This window comes from Mirounga leonina, unplaced genomic scaffold, assembly GCF_011800145.1.
Source record: "Mirounga leonina isolate KUSES-001 unplaced genomic scaffold, KU_Mleo_1.0 Mir_53, whole genome shotgun sequence".
In the NCBI taxonomy this organism is placed as follows: Eukaryota; Metazoa; Chordata; class Mammalia; order Carnivora; family Phocidae; genus Mirounga; species Mirounga leonina.
Genome location: NW_023270807.1, coordinates 55,056,756 through 55,079,711, shown reverse-complemented (window position 1 = coordinate 55,079,711; position 22,956 = coordinate 55,056,756).

Below are 22,956 nucleotides of genomic sequence, written 5' to 3'. Positions count from 1 at the left end.
GCCCACAAAGGTGATAAAGAAAAGCAGATGGAACTGTCAAAGAAGGCCAAAGGCAAGAAGCAAAAGAAAAAATGTGTATTTTCTGGAAAAGTCAAGTCCATAAATTAAATTGTTTTCATCTTCCTCTCTTCCAAAAGATGTGATTTGTGTGACCAGTGTTGTCCATAGCACATAAGATGGTATTCGCACTGATCTTTCTGAAAGATCAAGACTAATGCCCCCACTATTAGGATGATTTTATCAAGGAATTGTGGGGGGGAAATAAATGTCATTGTCTTAACAGCTAGTCAGAGTTTTCCCTTCTAGTTCTCACATTCTATATTTACAAACACAGACGACTATAATCTCTGTACAGGGATATTTTGTCCTTAGGAATCAGAGTAATTTACTGTTAAGGATAAACCGTTATAGCACAAAATCTGATATCTCACCTCATTTCTTAAAATGATCTATAATGTTTTTTAACCATTTAGATGTACATTTTTAACCTGTTCCTTTATTTATAAAAATCATTTTGGTGATGCACATTTTTAAACCAATATACATCAGGGAACTAATGTTTATAAACTTTTATTTATAAAAATTCTGCAGTGTATGTATCAAACAAAAACTCTGGCTCATGGTAGCCAAGTGAAGGATGGACGAATGAATGAATGAAGCCAGCTGATACACACAAATACAATTCCTCCCTCAAGTATTCAAGTTCTAGCTGTGAATATTATCTTGGTTTGCCACTATGACATACCATGTTTAAATTATGCTAATATGCAGTTCTGTTGTTGTTTCATTAGTCTGTCTATATAGCAAATCATCCCCAGTCTTAGTGGCTTAAAGCAACATTTAGTATCATCTCTCACATGTCTGTGAATTAAATGAACACAGCAAAATCTGGGTGATTTTTCAGTTGGGCTTTCTCATGAGGTTGTAAACAAGTGGTGACTGGTGTTGGTGTAAACTGAAGGTTTGATTGGGCTTAACATCCAAGATGGTGGTCAGTTCCTGCTGGATATCACACGGGAGCTCAGCTAGAGCTACTGACCAGAGCATTGACATGTGTCTTCTCCATGTAGCTTCTTACAGGTTCGTGGAGGAAGCATCATAAGTGCAAGCATACCAAGCAATCCAGGGGAAACTGCAAAGCTTCTTAAGACCTAGTTTGAAAATCCCAGGACCTCACTTTGTAGCATTCTATAGGAAAAGGCACGTCACTAAATCCAGGCAAGATTCAAGAGAGGAACTAGATTCCATCTTTCGATGTGGGAAGCAGAAATTGATGGTATTTAGCTTTGACTATCACAGCTTTTTAATGGTTCTTCTCTCTTCAAAGATACAAACATGTCTCAAAGTTAAAGTGAGAAATTTCAGTGAAAGCACGTTTCCCTTTTGATATAAAGAGGCCCAACACCATTCCAACTGTTCCCAGGTTTATCTGCTCTTGAGGCAGTGGAAAAGTAGCAAAACCCATGAATGGAACTTACATCATTTCAGTTGAGTATAAATACAGCCAATAATTTTATGCCCTGCCATAGATGTGGCAAGTATGGCAAATATTTAATAAACTATGAAACACCAAGAAAATAGTTACCTTTGCTTTACCTAGAGTAACAGACTGCTAAACAAGTGGATGAGGAATCAGATTTCTTATTTCAATTACATCTCCACGGAGCAAATATTAATAATCCTATTTTGTAAATGAGGCTCAAAAGGTTAAGTGATTTTTTTTTTTTTTGCTCTAAATTGCACAATTAATGAGTAGTAAAACTGAGATTCCAGCCCAGAGACTGTGCTTTTTTCATGACGCACGCTGCTTCAATGAAAAGCGAATAAACACCGTGAAAACTTGTGGAGAAATTGGAGGTGAGAGAAGAGAGGGAAGGCGAGAGTAAGTGCAGTAGGAGCCCAAGATCGCTGCGCTGAGAAACTTTTGCGCTTAGTTGTTCCAACAAATATTTTCTACAACCCTATACAGCCAAAGTGATGGTCTTAGAGCAACCACAGTCTGGGAAAGAGTAAAAAAGAAAACAAAAGTGTAGATGTGGGGAGTGGAGGAAGAGAGAATAATGTCGTGGAGGTCATAGAACCAGCCGCCAGGATGAGGCGCAGAGTGGCTGGAGATGGTGTGTGGGAAATCCATTGACAAGTGCAGAACAATGAGATACATGGAGAGATGGGAGAGGTGACCCTTTCCCTCCCTCGGTGCTCCCACCCCTGCTGCTGAATAGCCTTTTGGGCCTGTATAGAGCTTGAGGAAGACTGAGAAAGAAAGGATGAGAACATCCATGCTTGCATGGCACTCTGATTTTTTTTTCTCTTTCCACTGTTTGAAAACAAAACAAAACAAAACAGCATGCCCATAGCAAAATGAATTAATTGAAATTTCAGTAACAGCAAGGAAATATAATGCAACAGATGAAACACACTACTTCCCAATTATATAGTATTCTGTTTCTATTCCAGAATTATGTTTGTAGTTTGATCTTAAAAAGAGAATAGTAAAAGCAGCAGCTACTTTATTTGATTCATTTTTTTTTCTAAACAGTATATAATTGTTTTAGAATGGAGTTAATTTTTTTCTTAAGAAAGCACTCTGACAAACAAAATTACAAAAAAGAAGAGAATATAATGAAAGTGTTAAACATCACTTGTTAGACTGTTTTTCTTTACAACTGATTTATATATGTAGCTAGTCGGAAGACTAATCAAGGCAAAATATCATTCAGAAAGCTTAAAATCTCAGGAAAACCTGCCTCCCCCCAAATCAGGCCAAATAAACTTTCTTGTTACTTATTTTTGAATAAATTGATTCGTATCTTCCAGGGGTTAAGTGGTCTCAAATTATTTTTGATAGCATTGATGTACATTTCAATTCACAAGAGAAAATCACATAGTTAAAAGGATACCAAATTTAATGCCATTCTTTATCTGTTTCTAATTCTTATCTATACATTCATCTATAGCCATCCCAGCCTTTTATGAATAATAATTTCTTACTATTTTATGATCCATGTTTTTTGCTGCAAAATGCACAAAAGTAATTAAGCCAAATTGAAACAATTATAGAAATACACTATTCAATAACCGAGTTGCCAAAAAGTTTTACTGTACCCTAAGGAGGCAAAAAAAAAAAAAAAAATGCCTATACAGCAGTAATATCATTCCACATGTTACATTTATTCCTGCAAGCCAGCCAAGCTCAAATTAATTGTACTGACTAAACTTTTCTTCTTGGAGAAAATTAAAGATATGCTGTTGTCAACACTTGAGCACAACCTTGCAGACACTTAAATGCAGAGAAGGGTGTGACATCCTGCCCCGGCTGCCTTGCGCTAATTAATCACTCTGGTATTTAGGACCATTCAAGCAGACAAATTAATGGGGAATAATTAGTGTATCTTTGTTCCAGCTCAGCTTTGCACACCAGACACTCTCGGGGAGAGAGGGGAGTTTGCAGAGCATGAGCCATTAGCACGTGCATAGTTTCACTTCTGTTCAGCAAGTTCTTCTGAGATTAAGAGAAAGGCCAAATTAGCAGACGTGTGACTGGGGTTAGGACACCCTTCTGGAAAGAAAGCCCTCTGTTTGGGTATCAGCTTTCAGAAGCAAGTTGTTAATCCAGATCCTGAATCTCATGAAATACAATTAAACCTCAGGGAAAAATAATTTCAGAAACCAAAAAACAAAATACTATACTTTCCTTTCAAAAGTATAGTGAACACACTTATTTTTCTTCATATTATTTATATGTATTTATGTATCACAGAGGTAAATTCAACCCTCAGAAATTTCCCATTTTTCCTTATTATTGTTGGCTTTTGTGCACTTTTATTTAAAATGGATTTTTATCAACAAATAGTATTTATAAATTTGTAATTAAATAGTGTAGACCATTTAACCTCTCTGCAGTCAGTGAAAACTCTCTTCAGATACTCCCTATGGCCTAAAACTTAATTTGCTTCTTCTGATAGGAATCAGAGTAGAAAATTCAGACAAAGTCTCCATATACAGTCAGTATGACCAACACAGTGCTGATTACATTTTGTCCCACTTTATGCTGCTGACGGGCTCCAATGTGCACGTTGACTGAGTGAAGGCACCACTTCTTACCAAAATATACTTAAAACTAAAAATTAGATGTTGACATTTACTAGATTGAGAAACTTTCATGATTTTGTCTCACTACAAATATAACAGAGAAAACCAACTGATTCATCAGAGTTCAGATTCTCCTGGATTAAACTCACCAGCTTTACTTTAATACATAGCTTCCCTCCCTCGCCAGACAAAAACATCCGATTCTTCCACAAATAATACGTCGAATACCAGATTTTATTCTGGTGCTACACTATTTCTGAGCTTTTTACGAGTAACAGTTTGCTATATAAAGAACTTATCTAAACACACTGCAAATAATTGTGTGAAAATATGTATATACATTCACATAATCACGCTTATCTTAATACCACATGTGAGTGATCTTTAATTACTTTTTTCATTTTTCTGCGATTTTTGTAAGGGAGGACTTTGATTACCTAAAGTATGTTTGCTATGTTTGAGGACTATTTTCTACATTTCATCCCCTAACTCTGCAGCTTTGTCCCCAGTCAAGGCAGGAGTGACTGTGGTAGACATTCCTGCAAATTCCACACCCACTGTGGGAAGGTTTAGAATCCCTGATCCCCTCATTCTCAGAGAGCAAGGGAACCACATGGAAGGGCAGGCCCGAGAGGGTCAGGAGCTGTGGCAAAGGGAGACCACACAATGAGCAGACAGACTACATTCCGGGTCAGGTTATCAATCCTTTTGTAAGGAAATTCCACCACCCGGAAATCCAAAGCTGAAATGACTGTGGGGCATCCGTGAGTGGGTGGAGTCCCATCGGTAGCACATCACTTAATGTAGTATAAAAGGAATTTCCTCAGCTGGCATATGCCATCATTTGGGATATTGTTTTACCACATCTACCTTCTAGGTTTTACAAAAACACGATATTGTTAGGCATAATGCTCTTGAATTTCTACTGGTGGAGCGGGGGTGGGGGAGGGGGGAGCCAATCACAAAACCACACATTCTTGCAATTTCTTAGAGGCGAGAAATGAAGCTCTCTTCAGTCTCCTCCGAGAGGCTAAATTACTGCCTACGATAAGCCCAGACGCCATTAGAAAGGCTTCCATCCTGGGAGTGGGTCCTCCTAGGTCTTTGAAGGTGCCTAATCCTCATTAAAGGCAAACCCTGGGCGTGGGGGGGGCTGCGCGGGCATCAAGGCACCTGAGGATGACTGAAAGCGCCGGCCCCATGTGCGGCTGCCGCTGAGCAGCAGAATGTAATTTAGTCGCACCAGCGGGAGCAGGGGTCAATGATTTTATATTAATGGGGATCACGACAGTTCTAAGCTGTGGCGTGCTTTGAAATAAGTGTTGTACAAGGCGGCAAAGAGAGCTGGGCTGAGGAAATGAGCTGTGTCACGGTCTCCTCATGCCTCGCAGCAAACACGACGGTGTTTTTAGTTGCTACAGACTCTGTGCCATCACAATATTTTATAAACAACAATTACCTATTTCGCTTTGGAAAACTCAAACTCTTAAAGTGGTGCTGCTAAAGATGACAAAATGCCCTTCTAATCCAAACAGGGGCCACGTGTGTGGCCAGGGAATACACTATGGGCCGGATGCTCAGAGATGAGAACTAACTTATGTTAGTAAGTCTACGTGTGTTATGGGTAGTTGTTGTGCTGTTATTGAAAGACGATGTTTCATTACCATACCTTGACATGTTGTCAGAGTGTCCACACCTAAAAACGAAAGAAATGGAGAGGCAGTTAGAGGTGAGGGTTTTAAATTGTGCTTAGTATTGGATCTTTGTCTGCAGTTGAAAGTACTATTATCAGAATTTATCCAAAATTTCTCTAAAATATAAAATTAGTCTCAAACACATTTTCAAGAATACCAGGTTTAGACTTCATATTAAATTTTCAGCAGATCACTATTAACTTTTTTTCCAATTAATAATTGGCTCTGGGGGCAAGGTATTCTTTTTGTCAGCGTCTCTGAGAGTATGGAAAAGCAGCAAAATCAGAGGTCTTCCAGACCTCAGGGATGGCCAGATCAGAAAGGGTGCATTGTATGTGGAAAACAACAGAGGTGTAACAAGGAAGGAGGTTTAGATTTTCCAATTTTTCCAAGTTTCTTTTGAAGCAAACAGGTCAGAGTTACCTGAGCCGAGAGGGAGAAACAGATCAGCTGTCCCAAATATGACTGATTAGGGGAACTCTTCCATTAGGTGGATACCAGCTACCCAAGAGTTAGAAAAAAAAACATTCACCTGTGAAAATGTGGATGTGCTGATCAGAAAAATAAAGTCTATTCTCATAAACTGGCACTTGGTAAAACAATTAATTTTCAGTATTTCTCTCATGTGCAAGAAGAGTCCTGGCTGGTCTTTGGGATAAGTGAACCTCTAGTGGAGAACAAAAGGGAACCACTGAATATTAATGACACATCATCTGAAAAATACTTTCTAGAAAACAAAATCTAAGCTTGACTAGCCTCTTTGAGATGTGCTTTCCAAACATGATGTGGAACAATAGTGCCATGACAGATGTTCTATGCAAAAGCTGACATATATAAAGATTCTACAGTCAGATATGTTTAGGAAACACTGCATTCTGTAAGGTGGTGGTGGTGGTGGTGGTGGTGGTGTTTTTCCATATTCCTGAAGAACATTAACATATTAAAGGCTCTGAGAAGTCCTGAAATAAAGACTCTCTTTAGTTTCCTTTAGATCTTTATCTATCCAACTAATTTTATTATTACATCCCTCCTCCACCCCAAAACCTATTAACATCCCCTTCTCTGAAACACACTTTGGGGCATGCTGTATTAGAGTTCACTGAGCTGGTGAATATGAATTTTTATTAAGTGGAACTAGTAGATGTAATCTCAGCTCCAAGTTTATTCCCTTGCACATAGGAACTTGTTAATGTAAGATCCGGGTGGTTAATTTCTCAGACTTTCAGAAAGTGTGCAATAAACTACATGGTATTTATAAATTAATATGCAAAAAATTGGAGGGATACTCTCATTTCCAAGAACAAAAGGGCAGAAAATAGTAGGTATGTTTCTATCTACAAATGTGAGGAATGAAAGTAACCAAAGATTGGATTTTGATGTGGGGACCTAATTTTTTAATTTTTTAAAAATTTTAAGTAGGCTCCGTGCCCAGTATGGAGCCCAATGTGGGGCTCAAACCCACGACCCTGAGAGCAAGACTTGAGCTGATATCAAGAGTTGGATGCCTACCTGACTGAGCCACCCAGGCACCCCATCATACTTTTAAATAATTTGGAATATGGAATGGTTTGGGTGTTGCCAGACTGGAGATACATATAGTTTTGTTGGGACAATCCAACCCAGAACTAGGCTAGGTGAATGGGGCACTCAGGCACAAAATATAAGGGACAACAAAAAACTCAGTAATCAAGATACATAAATTTTAATCAATATTTTTTAAATTATGCAAATAAAAACCCCAAATATCAGCATTTTAAATAAAAACAGGATTAGTGTTACAGATTTTTCCTTTTGCCTCGATGTGGCTCAGTACAGTACTGGGGATAAGAAAGTACCAGAAGACAAATGGCAGGAAGAAAGAAGCACTTAACTGGGAGACCAAATTAGTCCTTTCTGCTAATAAATAGTCATATAACTTCAGAAAAACCTATCAATACACCATGTCTCTGCTTATTCATCTTTAGAGAGAACAGCAGATCTTAAACCGTTTTGAGAAGAATTTGTTCAGCGGGATGTCAATAGGTGTTCAGCAAAAAACAAAGACAGGTAGTAATTTTGGTATCAACCATGTTGAGAAAAGCTGTATTGAATTTGGTCAGATTTCTTTGCTATAGGACTTCCCAGAATTTTTAACATGCTAATATATTTCATGGCTGTCTTGTAAGAAAATAGAGTACACAACAAATAGAACATTTATTATTTCGCAGAGATTATGCAATATGCTAAACCAAATGATCTGAGTTCCCTCCTCCCTGCAAAACTTTAAAATTCTAAAGAGATTTTTTAGAGGTTATGTGCATAGAGGAAATAGGAATTTAATTCAAATTAAAACTTTATAGAAAAAATAATTTTAACTATGCTTACAAAAATCTATATTTCTGCAAACACTTATAGCATAACAAGGTGACTTCATATTCAAGTTCCCTAAAACAGAGGGCCTACATGCTGTCTTCAACAGCCAAAAATAAGTGTTAGATTAGGGCTGAAGTCCTGGTATTGAAACCTTACCATGTGAGGAATGGAAAGTGAACATTGCAGAAAAATGGTAAGTAGATGAGAGTAGATGGGAGAGGTTAATTCATGGGATTTTTAAATTTTTAAAATATTTTTAAAGTACATGAATATGAAGTTTGTGAATCAGTGTTAAAAAGGGATTATCAATCATAAAGACACACATATATATCACATAGACATAGACACAAACATATAGATTATATGTATATAAACAAATGGGTATTGAAGCTTGAAAGGGGTATTTTTAAAACATATAAAATAACCTTATACTCAGAGGTGATAAAATGATATCATTCCCAAGAAATGATATCAATGGCTTCCAAAGTGCTTTAGAAAAAAATGATGAAAAACAGAGCTATGGAAGATTAATAATACATTTAGCAAGTTTTTTTTTTGAGGAGCTTGCTATCAAATAGTACAACTTAATATTGTACAAAGTGTCTCTTCAAACCTGTGCCTAAAACAAATGACTGAATTGGAACTTCCATGAATCTCAAATAGATATTATTTTTTATCTTTAAACTTTGTGAGAAATGCAGTTGTTTTCTTCTATAACCCCACACCAGTTGTGTCAATCTGTAATGACCACACCTAACGTTTTCAACTCACTCTCTTATAAACCCCATTTTCAACAACGCTTGACCCCAGAGGACCTTTAAATTATTGAGCCTACCAGATATTTATGGTCCTCATCACCTGTATGTCCCCACTTTCCCGTTTACACAGCTAACTTCCTCAGTTAGTTATATTTACTCCCTCACATACACTCCCAACTCCCCCATTCCTTTTCAATTCATTGTACCAAATCCCAATGGAAAACAACCAACCTGGTTAAATCCAACCCTGTCTCTTCTGGCACATAATTTGTACTGAGTGTGGCTGGAGAGACACACACACACACACACACACACAATGCTTTCTGAACTCATTTCTTTTTTTTTAAATTATGTTATGTTAATCACCATACATTTCATCGTTAGTTTTTGATGTAGTGTTCCATGATTCATTGTTTGCATATAACACCCAGTGCTCCCTGCAGAACGTGCCCTCCTTAATACCCATCACCAGGCTAAACCATCCCCCCACGCCCCTCCCCTCTAGAACCCTCAGTTTGTTTTTCAGAGTCCATAGTCTCTCATGGTTTTTCTCCCCCTCCGATCCCCCTTCATTCTTCCCCTCCTGCTCTCTTCCTCTTTTTTTTTTTTTTTTAACATATAATCTATTATTTGTTTCAGAGGTACAGGTCTGTGATTCAACAGTCTTACGCAATTCACAGCACTCACCATAGCACATACCCTCCCCAGTGTCTATCACCCAGCCACTCCATCCCTCCCACCCCCCACCACTCCAGCAACCCTCAGTTTGTTTCCTGAGATTAAGAATTCCTCATATCAGTGAGGTCATATGATACATGTCTTTCTTTGATTGACTTATTTCACTCAGCATAATACCCTCCAGTTCCATTCACGTTGTTGCAAATGGCAAGATTTCATTCCTTTTGATGGCTGCATAATATTCCATGGTATATATATACCACATCTTCTTTATCCATTCATCTGTCGATGGACATCTTGGCTCTTTCCACAGTTTGGCTATTGTGGATGTTGCTGCTATAAACATCGGGGAGCACATACCCCTTTGGATCCCTACATTTGTATCTTTGGGGTAAATACCCAGTAGTGCAATTGCTGGATCATATGGTAGCTCTATTTTCAACTTTTTGAGGAACCTCCATACTGTTTTCCAGAGTGGCATGCTCATGCATTGGAAGAACAAATATTGTAAAGATGTCAATTCTACCTAGAGCAATCTACACACACAGGGCAATCCCTATCAAAATACCGTCAACTTTTTTCAAAGAAATGGAACAAATAATCCTAAAATTTGTATGGAACCAGAAAAGACTCTGAATGTTGAAAAAGAAAAGCAAAGCTGGCAGCATCATAATTCTGGACTTCAAGCTCTATTACAAAGCTGTCATCATCAAGACAGTATGGTACTGGCACAAAAACAGACACATAGATCAATGGAACAGAATAGAGAGCCCAGAAATGGACCCTCAACTCTATGGTCAACTAATCTTCAACAAAGCAGGAAAGAATGTCCAATGGAAAAAAGACAGTCTCTTCAACAAATGGTGTTGGGAAAACTGGACAGCCACATGCAGATGAATGAAACTGGACCATTTCCTTACACCACACACAAAAATAGACTCAAAATGGTTGAAAGATCTCAGTGTGAGACAGGAGTCCATCAAAATCCTAAAGGAGAACACAGGCAGCAACCTCTTTGACCTCAGCTGCAGCAACTTCTTCCTAGAAACATCGCCAAAGGCAAGGGAAGCAAGGGCAAAAATGAACTATTGGGACTTCATCAAGATAAAAAGCTTTTGCACAGCAAAAGAAACAGTCAACAAAACCAAAGGACAACTAACAGAATGGGAGAAGATATTTGCAAATGACATATCAGACCAAGGGCTAGTATCCAAAATTTATAAAGAACTTATCAAACTCAACACCCAAAGAACAAATGATCCAATCAAGAAATGGGCAGAAGACAGGAACAGACATTTTTCCAAAGACCTCCAAATGGCCAACAGACACATGAAAAAGTGCTCAACATCACTCGGCATCAGGGAAATCCAAATCAAAACCTCAATGAGATATCGCCTCACACCACTCAGAATGGCTAAAATTAACAAGTCAGGAAATGACAGATGTTGGCAGGGATGCAGAGAAAGGGGAACCCTCCTACATGGTTGGTGGGAATGCAAGCTGAACTCATTTCTAATTACAAACCTCAATTGTGCTCTGAGTGCTCAATGGTACTATAGTTCCATTCACTCTCTCCATCACCTACAATGATGACTTACTGATACCGTCTCCTCCCACAAATCTCCAGTATTTCCTCCCTCATGTTCACTCTCAGCAACCAATCTGCTTTCTATTTCACTGAGAAAACAAACCTATGCAAGAGAATTTCCACAAGCTTATTGAGATTTCTTCTTAATTCAGTCAATCTGCTTTTATGACTATATATTCTGCCTTTTCTTCTATTACCCTGGATAGTTTTGATCTGGTTCCCAGTTACCTCTTTGTCTTTAACACTTATCCCTTCTTTTCTACTGCCCCCAAACTAGCTGGTTACGTTATAACCACTTTGGCCTCTCTGTGGCTCCTGCAACAAACATAGCATGTTCCCTACTCACTGCCTTTGAACTTGTTCTTTCCTCTGTCTCTAATAGTCTCAACTTGAATATTCACATGACTTGTTTTCTTCCTCCCTTCAGGTCTTAATTCACTTGTCACCTTCAGTGAACAATTTCTTGCACACCCTCTCTAGAATTTTACATACACACACACACAGACAGACACACACATACAACATACACCCTACACTGCTTTTATCATTATCTAACATACTACATATTTACATATTATTTTCTTTTTTTTTTTTTAAGATTTTATGTATTTGTTTGACAGAGAGAGTGAGAGAGAGCACAAGCAGGGAGGAGAGGGAGAAGCAGGCTCCCCACTGAGCAGGGAGCCCAATGTGGGACTCAATCTCAGGACCCTAGGATTATGACCTGAGCCAAAGGCAGACACTTAACCAACTGAGCCACCCAGGCATCCCTACATATTATTTTCTTTAACATACAATTAACTTATTATTTTGTTCATTATATATTTTACTTATTCAGAATGTGAGCTCCATGTGGGCAGGTTTTTCTTCTTTGGTTCTAGTCACTGCTGTTTCCCCAGCACCTATAAAACAGGGCTGGAACATAAAAAGTACCCAAAACATATTTGTTGAGTAAATTAAATGAATGATGATTTCATTTGAGTTTAAAGCACTCATCTAATTATAGTAATTAAATAATTCACTTAGTATATAATATACTAGAGAGCAGGGTTAGAAACAATGTAAGTGATCCTCAATTCTCTTATTCTACCTTTGTATTGCCTCTCAGGTTTTGGGAAAATGTGATCTTTTGCTATACAAAGTTTTCCATTTTTACATTATCAAACATGCCTATTTATTCTTTTCTGGCAACTAGATTTCCATTCTTGTTTAAGAAGGCTTCTCACAGAAACCCAGGTTGAATATGTAATCTCTAAAATATTTGTGCAGAATCTTTTTAAAACCATTTGGAATTTATTTTGTATACATTGTATTATAGTGGTCCAATTTATTGATTACATCTCCTATTTTGACTCCTATTTATTTAATCTTTCATATAGAGTTTAAATCATTTTATCTAATTCCCATAACAGTTCTGTTTGGATTCTAATTGAAATTTCATTAAATTTAATAATCAATATTTGAAGAATTAACATCTTTTCCATATTAACTCAAGACTAATAAATGAGACGGTTCATAGTTTTCTAATTCATGCTTCTCTTATCAGGTTTTGGGTAGATTTCTATTGCTGTTTATATTTTGTAACAATTTTAATCACAATGGAATTGCATTCCTTGAGTTTGAATAACATTCAGACTTAAAACAATCTTTTCTGGTGACTCTTCACCCCAATTTATAAATCATTAAATATTTCACACATATAAAGGAATATAAATAGCCATGGACCCATTGCCAAGCTAAAAAAAAAAAAAAAAATTTCCAAAACATTTGAAAATCCCTGTGTTCCTTACATGCATAACCTTTTTCTTCCAACTCAGCGGTACCCGCCTTTCCAAATTTTGGATTTATTACTTTATGGCTCTTCTTCATGGCTTTACGATGTTTGTATTTATGTTTAAGATATATTGCTTAATTTGGCATGGATTCGATTATTACTTAACAGGAATAGTGCCACATGTATTTTTCTGCAGCATAGTTTTTTCTGTCATTTGTTTCTGAAAGACATTCATATTGTTGTGCATATCTGTAATTCTTCATTTTTTTACTGAGTTATAGTATTGCACTATAGTATTATATTATAATTTCTTTAGGCATTATTTAATCATTCTCTACTGATGGATATTTAGCATATTTCTAAATTGTTGTCATGAATGATAATTATGATTTTGCTTTTACAAATAATTATTTGATGAATACTATTTTACATGTGTCCTGGTTGACAAATGTATATATCCATGTAACCACAACCTCAATCAACTTATAGAACATTACATTTCCTCAGAAAGTTCTCTCATTATTCTTTCCAGTGATAGTCATTGTTCTGATTTTTATCACCATAAACTAATCTTGTATGTTCCTGATCTTCATATAAATGAAATTATACAAAAAGTACTCTCTCTTTTCTCTGGCATTTGTATGTAGCTTCTTCTTAGCAAATAATAAAAATTTAAAAAGTTGAGATTCATCTATATTTTTGGAAGTTTGAGTAATTTTTTGCTTTTATACTGCTGAGTAGTAATCCACTGTGATTATATCAGAGTTTATTTACAAATTCACATATTATGAGCCATTTTGTTGATTTCAGGTGTTAGATATCATGAATAAAGCTGTTATGTATATCCTTGTAAAATTATTTTATGAATACACGTTTTTAATTCACTTAGGTAAATACATAGAATTGGATTTGTCAAATAGCTTTCCTAGGTAGTTATACCATTTTACATCGCCACAAGCAATTTCGGAAAGTACCTATTGCTCTGAAACCTTGCTAACTATTGGCATTATTAGTCTTAAGTTTTAGCTGTTCTAATGAGTGTGAAGGAATGTCCCATTGAGCTTTAATTTGCATTTCCTTCATGGGAAAAAAACTGTTGATCAAATTTCCATATTCTTAGTAGTTTATATATCCTACTTTGTGAATGGTTTGCGAAAGGGTAAAATCCTTTCATTTTAAAATATTATCTTTTTATTATTGATTTTAAGTGTATTTTACATATTCGGGATTCACATCTTCAACAGATATATGTATTACATATATTTATCCCAAGTCTATGCATTGGCTTCTATTTTATTTAAAGTATCTTTTAAAGAACAGATTTTTTTGTTTGTTTTGAAGAGCAAATATTTTGCACAGTATGTAGTCCATGATGTTATCAGAAATGAGAGTAATTGTTATAATTTCCAAAGGTAAATCTTTCATTACTTTTCTAAACTCTTTAGTAGTGTGAGTACTTTTTTGGAAGTTTTCTATTTTCAGGGACATTAATCATCCTTTCTGTCATGTATTTTCATGTAGCTATACCTGGTATTATCTCATAATTTTATACCTATGTGATATATGTAGTTATTTCTTCTTTTATATTTTTTTTCTTTTTTCCTTTCACTCACTCTTATTCTTAATAAATCTCATGAGGTATCTCCCATTACAGGTCTTCCTCAACTTACAGTGGGGTTACATCTTGATAAACCCATCATAATTTGAAAATGCATTTAATTCACCTAATGCACAGACCATCATAGCTTAGCCTAGTCTACCTTAAATATGCTCAGAATGCTTATATTAGCCTACAGTTGGGCAAAATCCCATAACACAAAGCCTATTTTATTTTATTTTTTTCTTTTATTATTTTTTTTAAGATTTTATTTATTTATTTGAGACAGAGAGAATGAGAGACAGAGAGCATGAGAGGGAGGAAGGTCAGAGGGAGAAGCAGACTCCCTGCCGAGCAGGGAGCCCGATGCGGGACTTGATTCCGGGACTCCAGGATCATGACCTGAGCCGAAGGCAGTCGCTTAACCAACTGAGCCACCCAGGCGCCCACAAAGCCTATTTTATAATAAAGTATTGAATATCTCATGTAATATGTTGAATACTATACTCGAAGTGAAAAACAGAATGACTGTATGGGCACAGAATTATTTTAAGTATATCATTTGTTTACCCTCATGATCATGTGGCTGACTGGGAGCTGTGACTCACTGCTGCCGCCCAGCAGCATGTATCACCAGCCCTGGAGATGATCCAAATTCAAATTTTGAAGTACGGTTTCTACTGAATGCCTATTACCTTTCTCACCATGGTAAAGTTGAAAAATCGTAAGTCAAACCATCCTAAATCAGGAACCATCTGTATATTATAGATGTTAAACAGTCTTGATTTTAAATTTTACTGTTTTCTATATTCTACTTTATTAATTTCAACTTTGATTATTTTTTATTTTTTTGTAGTTTTTAATTTTATTATGTTATGTTAGTCACCATACAATACATCATTAGTTTTTGATGTAGTGATCCACGATCCATTGTTTTCGTATAACACCCAGTGCTCCATGCAGTACGTGCCCTCCTTAATACCCATCACCGGGCTAACCAATCCCCCCTCCCCCCCCCACTAAAACCCTGTTTCTTTCTCAGGTCCATAGTCTCTCATGGTTCATCTCTCCCTCCAATTCCCCCCACCCATTTTTCCCTTCCTTCTCCTAATATCCTCCATGCTATTCCTTATGTTCCACAAATAAGTGAAACCATATGATAATTGACTTTCTCTGCTTGACTTATTTCACTTAGCATAATCTCCTCCAGTCCCATCCATGTTGATGTAAAAGTTGGGTATTCATCTTTTCTGATGGCTGAGTAATATTCCATTGTATATATGGACCACATCTTTTTTATCCATTCATCTCTCGATGGGCATCTCGGCTCTTTCCACAGTTTGGCTATTGCGGACATTGCTGCTATGAGCATTGGGGTGCAGATGGCCCTTCTTTTCACTACATCTGTGTCTTTGGGGTAAATACCCAGGAGTGCAATTGCTGGGTCATAGGGTAGCTCTATTTTTAAATATTTGAGGAACCTCCACACTGTTTTCCGAAGTGGCTGTACCAACTTGCATTCCCACCAACAGTGTAAGAGGGTTCCCCTTTCTCCACAACCTCTCCAACATTTGTGGTTTCTTTCCCTGTCCATTTCGGCCATTCTAACTGGTGTAAAGTGGTATCTCAGTGTGGTTTTGATTTGGATTTCCCTGATGGCTAATGATGATGAACATTTTTTCATGTGTCTGTTAGCCATTTGTATGTCTTCTTCAGAGAAGTGTCTGTTCATATCTTCTGCCCACTTTTTGACTTGATTATTTTTTTTTGGGTGTTGAGTTTGGGAAGTTCTTTATAGATCTTGGATACCAGCCCTTTATCTGTAGTGTCATTTGCAAATATCTTCTCCCATTCTGTGGGTTGCCTCTTTGTTTTGTTGACTGTTTCCTTTGCTGTGCAGAAGCTTTATATCTTGATGAAGTCCCACAAGTTCATTTTTGCTTTTGTTTCACTAGCTTTTGGAGATATATCTTGAAAGAAGTTGCTGTGGCTGATGTCAAAGAGGTTACTATCTATGTTCTCCTCTAGGATTTTGATGGATTCCTGTCTCACATTGAGGTCTTTCATCCACTTTGAGTTTATCTTTGTGAGTGGTGTTAGAGAATGGTCGAGTTTCATTCTTCTGCATGTGGCTGTCCAATTTTCCCAGCACCATTTATTGAAGAGACTGTCTTTTTTCCATTGCATGTTTTTTTCCTGCTTTGTCAAAGATTATTTGACCATAGAGTTGAGGGTCCATATCTGGGTTCTCTATTCTGTTCCATTGGTCTGTATGTCTGTTTTTGTGCCAATACCATGCTGTCTTGGTGATCACTGCTTTGTAATATAGCTTGAAATCGGGCAACGTGATGCCCCCCAGCTTTGTTTTTCTTTTTCAACATCTCCTTGGCGATTCGGGATCTTTTCTGATTCCATACACATTTTAGGATTGTTTGTTCCAGCACTTTGAAAAATGTCATTGGAATTTTGATCGGGATGGCATTGAAGGTATAGATTGCTCTGGGTAGCATAGACATTTTAACAATGTTTATTCTTCTGATCCATGAGCATGGAATATTTTTCCATCTTTTTGTGTCTTCTTCAATTTCTTTCATGAGTGTTTTGTAGTTCCTAGAGTATAGATCCTTTACCTCTTTGGTTAGGTTTATTCCGCGGTATCTTATGGTTTTTGGTGCTATTGTAAATGGAATCATTTCTCTAATTTCTCTTTCTAAAGTTGCGTTGTTAATGTATAAGAAAGCAACTGATTTCTGTGCATTGATTTTGTATCCTGCCACATTACTGAATTGCTGGATGAGTTCTAGTAATTTGAGGGTGGAGTCTTTTGGGTTTTCCACATAAAGTATCATGTCGTCTGCGAAAAGAGAGAGTTTGACTTCTTCTTTGCCAATCTGAATACCTTTTATTTCTTTTTGTTGGCTGATTGCTGTTGCTAGGACTTCTAGTACTATGTTGAACAACAGTGGTGAGAGTGGGCACCCTTGACGTGTTCCTGATCTTAAGGGAAAGGCTCTCAGCTTTTCCCCATTGAGGGTGATATTCGCTGTGGGTTTTTCATAGATGGATTTTATGAGCTTGAGGAATGTTCCCTCTATCCCTATACTCTGGAGAGTTTTAATCAGGAAAGGATGTTGTATTTTGTCAAATGCTTTTTCTGCATCAATTGAGAGGACCATATGGTTCTTCTCCCTCCTCTTATTAATGTGTTCTATCACATTGATTGATTTGCGAATGTTGAACCACCCTTGCATCCTGGGGATAAATCCCACTTGGTCGTGGTGGATGATCCTTTTAATGTATTGTTGGATCCTGTTAGCTAGGATTTTGTTGAGGATTTTGGAATCCATATTCATCATGGATATTGGTCTGAAATTCTCCTTTTTGATGGGGTATTTGCCTGGTTTGGGGATTAAGGTAATGCTGGCCTCATAGAATGAGTTTGGAGGTTTTCCTTCTGTTTCTATTTTTTGAAACAGCTTCAGTAGAATAGGTATTATTTCTTCTTTGAATGTTTGGTAGAATTCCCCAGGGAATCCATTAGGCCCTGGACTCTTGTTTTTTGGGAGGTTTTTGATCACTGCTTCAATCTCGTTACTGGTTATTGGCCTATTCAGGTTGTCAGTTTCTTCCTGTTTCAGTCTTGGCAGCTTATAGGTTTCCAGGAAGGCCTCCATTTCATCCAGATTGCTCAGTTTATTGCCATATAGTGTTGATAATAATTTCTAATCATTGTTTCTATTTCCTTGGTGTTAGTCATGATCTCTCCCCTTTCATTCATAATTTTATTAATTTGGGTCCTTTCTCTTTTCTTTTGGATAAGTCTGGCCAGTGGTTTATCGATCTTATTAATTCTTTCAAAGAACCAACTTCTAGTTTCATTGATTTGATCTACTGTGTTTCTGATTTCTAATTCATTGATTTTTGCTCTAATTTTAATTATTTCTCTTCTAATGCATGGCTTAGGTGTTGTTTGTTGCTTTTTCTCTAGTTCTTTAAGGTGTAGAGTTAGTTGGTGAATTTGGGATTTTTCTATTTTTTTGAGTGAGGGTTGGATGGCTATGTATTTCCCCCTTAGGACCGCCTTTGCAGTATCCCATAGGTTTTGGACCAATGTGTTTTCGTTCTCATTGATTTCCATGAATTGTTTAAGTTCTTCTTTGATTTCTTGGTTGACCCAAACATTCTTGAGCAGAGTGGTCTTTAGCTTCCAAGTGTTTGAATTTCTGCCAAATTTTTTCTTGTGATTGAGTTCCAGTTTTAGAGCATGGTGGTCTGAGAATATGCAGGGAATAATCTCAATCTTTTGGTATCGGTTGAGACCTGATTTGTGACCCAGTATGTGTTTTATTCTGGAGAAAGTTCCATGTGTGCTCGAGAAGAATGAGTATTCTGTTGTTTTAGGGTGGAATGTTCTGTAAATATCTATGAGGTCCATCTGGTCCAATGTATCATTCAAAGCTCTTGTTTCCTTATTGATTTTCTGCTTAGATGATCTGTCCATTGCTGAGAGTGGAGTATTGAGGTCTCCTACAATTAACGTATTGTTATCAATATGACTCTTTATTTTGGTTAACAGTTGGCTATGTAGATGGCTGCTCCCATGTTGGGGGCATAGGTATTTACAATTGTTAGATCTTCTTGTTGGATAGACCCTTTAAGAATGATATAGTGTCCTTCTGTGTCTCTTATTACAGTCTTTAGTTTAAAGTCTAATTTATCTGGGGCGCCTGGGTGGCTCAGTTGGTTGAGCGACTGCCTTCGGCTCAGGTCATGATCCTGGAGTCCCAGGATCAAGTCCCGCATCGGGCTCCCTGCTCGGCGAGGAGCCTGCTTCTCCCTCTAACCCTCCCCCCTCTCATGTACTCTCTCTCTCTCATTCTCGCTCTCTCAAATAAATAAATAAATCTTAAAAAAATAAAATCTAATTTGTCTGATATAAGAATTGCTACCCCAGCTTTCTTTTGAGGTCCGCTGGCATGGAAGATGGATTTCCATCCCCTCAGTTTCAGTCTGGATGTATCTTTAGGTTCAATATGAGTCTCTTGTAGACAGCATATGGATGGGTCCTATCTTTTTATCCAATCTGCAACCCTGTGCCATTTTATGGGAGCATTTAGGCCATTCATGTTGAGAGTGATTACTGAAAGATATGATTTAATTGTCATCATGTTGCCTGTGAAGACGTTGTTTTTATAGATTGTCCTTGTAAATTTCTGTTGTAGATCACTCTTGGGGTCTTTCTCCTTTTATAGAACCCCCCTTAATATTTCTTGCAGGGCCGGCTTAGTGGTCACATATTCTTTCAACTTCTGCCAATCGTGGAAGCTCTGCATCTCTCCATCCATTCTAAAGGAAAGCCTTGCTGGGTAAAGTATTCTTGGCTGCATGTTCTTTTCATTTAATACTCTGAATATGTCTTGCTAGGCCTTTCTGGCTTGCCAGGTCTCTGTGGATAGGTCTGACGTGATTCGGATGTTCCTTCCTCTGTACGTAAGGAATCTCTTCCCCCTAACTGCCCTTAAGATGGTTTCCTTGGTTCTAAGATTTGCAAGTTTTACTATTACATGCCAGGGTGTTGGCCTGTTTTCCTTGATCTTAGGAGGGGTCCTCTCTGCCTCTAGGACTCCAATGTTTGTTTCATTCCCCAAGTTCTCAGCTATGATTTGCTCAAATACATCTTCTAGCCCTCTCTCTCTGCTCCCTCTGGGATTCCAATGATTCTGACATTGGAACGCCTCATGGTGTCAGTTATTTCCCTGATTCTATTTTCATGGATTCTGAGTTGTTTTTCCCTGGCCTCCTCTTTTCCCTTTTTATCTATTATACTGTCTTCCAGATTGCTTATTCTCTCTTCTGTCTCAGTTACCCTAGCTGTTAGATTATCTAGATTGGATTGAATCTCATTGATAGCATTTTTAAGTTCTGCCAATTCACCTTTTATTTCTGCCCTTAGAGACTCTATGTTGCCATTAATTGATTTCTCCATTCTAGCCACTGTCTTCACAATTGCTAGCCTGAATTCCATCTCTGACATCTTGGTTATGTCTGCATCCATTTGTAAATCTGCAGCATAAGTCATAATCTCTGAGTCTTTTCTGTTTTGGGGACTCCTCCTCCTAGTCATTCTGTTGATGGGTGATTGAGGGAATGCATAGAGTCCATATTATTGACCACAACCCAAGCAAGATGCACCTGTTTTCTTGGGACCTTAGGGTTGCTGGCCTCTTGTTTTCGCAGCCTGTCTTCTGTGGGAGGGGCCTGCCGCGCTGTTACTCAGGCATCCCTGTTTGGGCGGAGTTGCCCTGCGCCCCTGTGGCGGGGGATGGGCTCAGTGGGAATCAGTCTTTGGGGCTTTTGTTCTCTGGCGCCTTTCCCTGGGGGCTTTCCGTGTCTCTTCCGCGAGTCAGAGCAGAAGAGACCGTTTCCAACCCTCTGCCTCCGAGCAGAGAGACCGCAGTCTGTTCTTCAGTGCGCTCTCCAGGCCACACCGTCTCCGTTTCTGTCCGTGCTGCTATAAACTGCAGTGTCCTGGGTTGTGCGCCCCTCCCCAGCGTTCCCAGTCCTATCTCCAGGTCGGGGCACGTCTCTGCCCTTTGTGCTTCTAAAACTGCCAGCCGCTCCCAGTTCACAGCGTGACTGCACCGCTCGGGGTTTCCACCCCCAGGGGTTGCAGTTCACCGCTGGGACATGGCGCACCAGGTTTCCGACTCGGAGGCTGCAGTTCGCGTGTGCGCGACCGTCGCTCCGGGTTTCTGTCCGGGTGGCTGCGGTTCACGTGCGCGCGACCCAGTTGGTCTGATTTTCCACCCTGGGGGCTGCCCTAAAGTCCTTTCCCGACGCTACCAGTCTGCGAGTCTGTGTCTCGGCCGCAGCGTGAAAGGCTGTCACTCACCGGTGGTGCAGGATCCCCACGTCCAGGCACTCTCCCGCCGCCGTTTATCCTCCAATATCTGCCCGGAGGATCACGGCTCTCCGCTTTGTACCTCAAAACCAACTGCCTGCGATATTCTGTTTGTAGACATCCAGATCTTCTTACATCTCAGACTGGTTTCGTGGGTGCTCAGAGTGGTCTGGTAGATATCCAGCTCAATTCCAGGGACCAGTTGAAATAGGGTCCCCTACTCCTCCGCCATCTTTCCCCTCTCCCGATTATTTTTTATTTTTTTAAATATTTTTTTTATTTGAGAGAGAGAAAGAGCAGCGAGTGGGGGGAAGGGCAGAGGGAGAGATAGAATCCTAAAGCAGGCTCCCCACTGAGCACGGAAACTGACACAAGGCTGGATCTCAGGACCCTGAGAACATGACCTGAGTGCAAATCAAGCATTGGCCGCTCAACCGAGTGAGTCATCCAGGCATCTCTAATTTCAATTTTTAATTTTAGTATGTTCCTTTCTACTTTATTTTGCACTATTTTATTTTTCCTAAATTCATAAAATAATTTATATATATATATATTTTTATTTATTAAGACATGAATAGTACATTTTCCTCTGGGTAGGACTTTTGCTATGCCCTTACAATTTTGTCATGAGTGATTTTTTTTCTTTTTGGCTTTCTAGAGATATCATAATTTCCATTTTTTTCCAGCTTGATCCAATAGCTATATATTTTCCACAAAATAAATAACATTTTTAATTTTTTTATTATGCTTTATTTATTTATTGGTAATAATGCGTGGAACCTGTAAAAAATTTTTTTGTTTTAATTTTTTTAAGCTTTTCTTGTGGCCAAGTATGGACAGATTTTTGCACCAAAAATAAGTATCTTTCCTTTTCAAGAGCTATAAACTCCTATGTATAGCTAAAATGCAATGTTATTGATTTTATAATTCAATTTATTTTTATGACTATTGTTCCTATCTCTCTCCAAACCTGATAGAGGATAATTGAAATACCCTTTAACAAACAGATTCAGCTATTTTGCACCTTGTCATATACAAGATCATGGCATATTTATATGGCATATTATAAATACGGCATACTATAAATAGTGTGTGTTATCATTACTTAATATCATTCTCACTTTCTGCCTTTTAACACTGATTGTGATATGTCTGATATGACCACTGACATTTTACCTTCTTTACTTTTGCCTAGTGTTTCTTTCCCCATCCCTTCTCTAAGTGTGTATTTAATGCATGGCATTATTATGTGTCTTATATTCTCTAGTGCATTGAACTCAACCTGACAGTCTCTGTCCTCTAATGAAAAAATTCAGTCCATTTATATTTAATGTTATTTTATAAATTTGACTTTGTTGCTTTTACCTAATTACATATCTCTTATGTATTAGATTTTCTTTTTTTCTCATTTGACCATACTGTTTTCATTCCATTTTAGCCTTGTAAATTTGAAAGTAGTACTACAATTTATCATGTTATTGATATTATCTTCCTTTCCTATTTATATAATCAGGCACATATT